This window comes from Manacus vitellinus, unplaced genomic scaffold (assembly GCF_001715985.3).
Source record: "Manacus vitellinus isolate BGI_N305 unplaced genomic scaffold, ASM171598v3 scaffold_57_pilon, whole genome shotgun sequence".
Lineage (NCBI taxonomy): Eukaryota > Metazoa > Chordata > Aves > Passeriformes > Pipridae > Manacus > Manacus vitellinus.
In genome coordinates this window covers 116,794-122,053 of record NW_021940666.1, presented here as the reverse complement: position 1 = coordinate 122,053, position 5,260 = coordinate 116,794, and positions in this window count along the sequence as shown.

Sequence of the window (5,260 nt, the reverse complement as noted above, 5' to 3'; positions counted from 1 at the left end):
TCAAACATTAAGGTTTGTTTTGTCTTGTGTAATCTAATGTGAGGATCAGGGAAATTAGATGCAGAGAGTAGGCTGGTTTCCTATTTTTCCTAAGCCTGCCAACATTTTCAAGCTTCAAATAAAATTTGTTCTTGCAGTGTCTTCCCCCTCCCCTCCAGTATGTGTCTGGGAAATAGAGGTGAAAAATCACATCTTGTATACATTTAAAAAAATACTTTGCACTGAAACGAGTCTCTGGGCTGAGGAGTTTGTTTTCCATTCTTTTCCTTTGGTATTTCTGAAGCATTTTCTATTACCTTTAAGGGCTTACTTTTCAACTTCCAGAAGTGTGTTGGACAGGAGTGATTCGATGTCACTAACAGTATTGAATTTAATTTGCTTAGCAGCTTTCTTCCTGGGCAACTCTCTCTGTCCTTTATGTTGCTGCTTCTTGGAGTTGTGGTTGTTTGGTTTTTTTTTAAATACAAGAACAAACCCATTTTTGGATTCAAGTTATCTACCTGTAGCTTTGCTTTTAAATTTTAATTTTATTCTGAGCTGCAGATGAACCCCAGATGCTGAATTACATTCTAGTTTGATGTAGCAAACTGTGAACTCTTGCTGGTACAATGGGCAGCTGAAGGGCCATTTACCCCCCATTTCATCTGTATTAAATTCAAATAATGTTTCTGAGTAATACTCTTCCATTCTTTCTCCACAAGATGATTGAATAAAGGCAAATTGATATAGATAAATGTTTAAGCAAAATAATAAATGCTGTATCTATTACTAAAATAATTCTACCTACAAACCTGCCAGCAGGTAATAGAAGCTGGAACTGCATTTTACATGTTTAAAATCAAATATAGCGGACAGAAAGGGATGTAGGCTGCATATCAATTTCTATATCTTATATTGAAAATGATGTTTTTAATATTTAGAAGTGCATTTGTCATTTTTATGGCTTTGCTTTTGGTCTCTGACTGGAACTTGCTGTTGCACAGCGAAGTAGCTGGTTGGAGAGAGACTCCTTTGCCAAGTGTCTGAGCTTTGGCATAGAGAGGGAAATTTGAGTAATATTTCCCCTAGAAAATAAAATAGAAAGATGAAAATGCCCCCTTTCCATGTTATGATACTTCTTGTATTGAGTATTAAGTGAACTAAGATGCTTGGGTTTAAGTGTTTTTGCTTCTGTGTTTCATTCTGTATGGGTGCCTAGGAGAGCAAGGTTATTTGAAGGAAGTGAAAGAAATAAAAATACTTGTATGTCTAGTGTTTATTGCAGCTAAATTTTGTTTCCATGTAAAAATGATACTTCCATCTGAGTCTGAAGTTGAGAAATGCACCCATCACTTGTGTAAAGTGCAAACCTGATAATTGTCTTGGCAGGTGGTGAGTGCAATGTAGGCCAATAACCTTTTGCAGATGGAAACCTGAATTCATATGAAATTATTAAGATTGAAGAATGCTTTGAAAATAAATTACTGTGAGAATAGCATTACAAACAGATGTGTGAAGAGTGGATTCTGGGATGACTTAATCTGGGCTAACAAAAAGGAGTTGTAAATCAAGGTTGAGGTATTTTAGTAACAATGAAATGCACAGACTATACATTTTTTTTCCCCACAAGTTTACTGCAGAGGTAGCAGTCTTCTATTAGCCCAGCTAATGCAGCTGAAAAAAACAGATTAGTACTTGAGTCGTTTCACTTTCATTGTCATAAGTTGTTTGTTTTTGGTTTTGATTGCATCATTACAGCAATGACAAATAGTGATGACTCTTTATGGGACAGCTCTAAAAGGACACTTAAATATTCCACTAAAATTGAATGGATCTTCTCAATGAAAAATACTTTGCAGGGAACTGTTTTCTAAATTTGTCTGTCGAATTGGTATTATTTTCTAGCACTAATCACTCCACTGTGCAGTTAACTATGACAGTAAAAGTGGGAACCAGTGTGATACTCAGTGATAAGGGCCAAGTGTTTTTGGAACACTGTGTAGCAAATAATGACAATAAACAAAGTACTGAGTAGTGGGAATGTCTCTTCAGTAACTAATGTGAAATTTCCGTGCAAGCAAGGACTTCTGGCAAACTTTGAAACAAGAGTACAAATGGCTCGATAGCCACAAGGTTATTTATCATGGTGAATGTATTTTTGATATTCAAATTACATGCTGTATAAGCTGGTCTGTTTAAAAGATAAATTTTATAAAAAGAAACCCTAAGGCAGTAATCTTTCAGATTGCTGTGCTTGTTTAGGATAAGCTTATGTAAACTGCAGGCATATATGCAAGGCTTTTTGAGATAAGAATCTACATTCCAGCAACCAGTAATTATACAATAAACAATTAACTGCTCAAATAAATACAAAGTTTTTATTGAAAGACAGATTCATTTTTGAGGTTGCGGTCGCATTAACTGTGGAGTTTGTATTAAAAAGAAAACCAACAGCCATCACATACCTTGAGTGTTCTCAAAATGCTCATCAGAACCCCAGTGTTGAGGTTCTGGTAATTAACAATGTTTCTGGGCTCCTAAATTTAGAGGTTATTTTGTATCCCAGTGTTAATTTCGGAGTCTTTCTTGTTACAAAGTCTTTGTCCGAGTTTCTTTTACAAGTTACTTTTATCATTCAGAGCGTTCTGCCTCCGGTCTACAGGTTTGTGTGTGTTAGGGCCCTCTAGTAGCCTTTTGTGTGTGCTGTACCTGCCCTTTACAACGAAGGTGTTCGTTGTAGAGGACTGAAGAGGGGAAAATTAATCACAATCTTCACCAAACAACCAGAGTAAGTAAAACATTCCAATCAAAAAAACCCTAAACAACAAAACACACTTAGACACAACCCTCCCAAATAAACAAATTAAAAAAAAAAACAAGCCGAAGACACCCCCCCAACAAATCAATTTTTCAGTTTCCCTGATTTTCAGGTGGTTAATCCACCTTTTTCCTCACGAACTTTTGCTGTTACAAGGTAAGAGGAGGAATGATGCAATACTCCTTGATATAACCTGTGCTGGTTTTTTTGGGGTGTCGCCTCATCTGAAAGGATTTTTGCCTCAAAGTCCAGGCCCAGTAGCCTGGTACACCCCTGCAATGCCAGATGTACCTCTCAGCCTGAAAATACCCCAGTGGGAAAAGGAAGGTGTCCTGATGATAGCTGGAGTAGGACTTCAGAGTTTACCTTTAAAATGTCTGAAAGAGAAGTTGGCACCATGTACTTTTATGTAGGAAAATGCTTTAAGAGGTCTTGAAAGAAAAACTAAGTAAAACCTATTTCTGCTGCACAGGGGAGAGGTTTGCAAGATCAGCATTTCTTTTGGTGAAGGTAATTCTTATTATCATTGTGTATGCTGCCATGGTTCAGTTCAGAAACTTATTTTCTCATGTAGTGCATTTTTATTTATTAAAAAAAAAATCTGAAGAAAACTTCACATTATGGGTTTTTTCTTTCCTAGCTATGCAAGTTTTCTCAAAAACCCCCAAACCGCTTTAACTTTAGATTTTTATTTTTTCTTGTGAAAATACTTGCACTTAAATTGGCTTTATTACATGCATAATGTTTTATGTGCAGAACACCCCTGCAGTTTTTTCTTGTCTGGAAATAATGAAAACTTTTCAATGCCGTAAATAAAAGAAATAACCTACGGTGTCAGGTGATCATGCCTGCCAGTTGTCCATAACAATGATGCAGATCGTTAGATTTCAGTCAGCATATCATAGAAATCATTTGCTGATGCACAGTGTTGAACTGCACAAAGATCTGTCCTCTACAGCACAAGCACGTGGATGTGCTGACTCTGAATTTGGGGCTGGCAATTCTCTAAGTTGCAGTGACTGCTGTGAAAGGTGTTAAAAGTGCTAGACCATGAGTGCCGCCGAGAAAAGCAGGGGCTGAGGTTCTTTGTTTTGCTGAAGGATTTTTGGTTCGTTCTTTAGGCTTGTGCTTTAGCCTGGCACGTTGACTGTGTGGAAAATACATCCCCTGACTGAGCATCTCAAGGCAGGGAAGTCCTGCTCAGACAGGCTCTTGCTAGTTCAGAACGTGTGGGGGTCACAGTGCTCTTGGAGGCTCATCTGCCTCCTCTTGTCATCGTAATGAAAACGGAGCAAGTCCAGCGGTGCTGCCAATTTTTGTATTATTTGGTGTCTTCTATAAAAAGTTTCCCATGATGTCACGATTCCTGGCATCGAGTGTTCGGTTTTTCCCTGATGCAGAGTGACTGCCCCCTCATCCCAGGGGATGAAAGAGGATAAGGGAAGTCTCCCTTAGAGCAGGCAGCAGGGAGGGCTGTGGGTTTTGTCGTTTGGGTTATTTTGGCATTTGTTTACAGTTGAATTTTGAACTTAAAGCAATCTCACATGTGCCCTGGAGTAAGTAGCAGCTACCTATAAACTTTACATCCAGAACACAAGAAGAGAAGAAGATAAATGGTAACTTGGTCATGCCAGCCTTCATTTTTTCCCATCTGACAGGTGCTATGCAGACCTGAGTCTCTGGAAGCTTGAAAGCTTTGGGGTTTTGTTTTGCATCCCCCTCTCTTTTCTGCTTTCTAAGTTGGAAATCATTAGGATTTTGGGCAAGTCCCTAATCTTGCTGTGTTAAGATTGCATTTATTTATTTTCTGCGTTGTTGCTTTTGCATGGACCCTGACACTGTGTTTTCAGTTTGCTTCCCTTAAGCCTGATTAAAACATCACGTTAATTTAGATGACTCATTTAAAAATGTTAAATAAAAGCTGTGAATCATTAACTTACATTTAATGCTAAGAAGGCTGAAGATGGATTTGTCACTTTGTAGTGCTTTCACTGTCAACTTTGTTAAACTGTCACAAAAGTACCAAAATTTTAAAACACTGTTGCTCCCACAGCTTCCTAGTCATTCCAGACTTTGACTTAAATGAGGTCCTGTAAGTTTTAATGGAATTAGAAGTGGAAGTGCTAAAGTGGACTTGTATTCATAGTCATCTCCTTTGCAGACTTTATATCAGTAAATCATTACAAAAAGTGTCCAGCCAGTGTTTCTTACAGTTGAACTAGAAAACTGTGTCTTTCTGACCTAGTCCATTATAAACTTTTCCATGATCAGCTTTGCTTTTTGTAAGGTTGTTGGTTGTTTTTTTTTTTCTCCTCCCCCTTTGGCTTGTCAGGTTTCATCATACTTTTTTTTATCTGCTTAACATTTTTAGTGATATCGTGGCACAACTACATCCCTCCTTTATTTCTGCAACTTTTTGGCTTGCGATTGGAATTTCATAATTGATCTTTGGTTCTGCAGCTG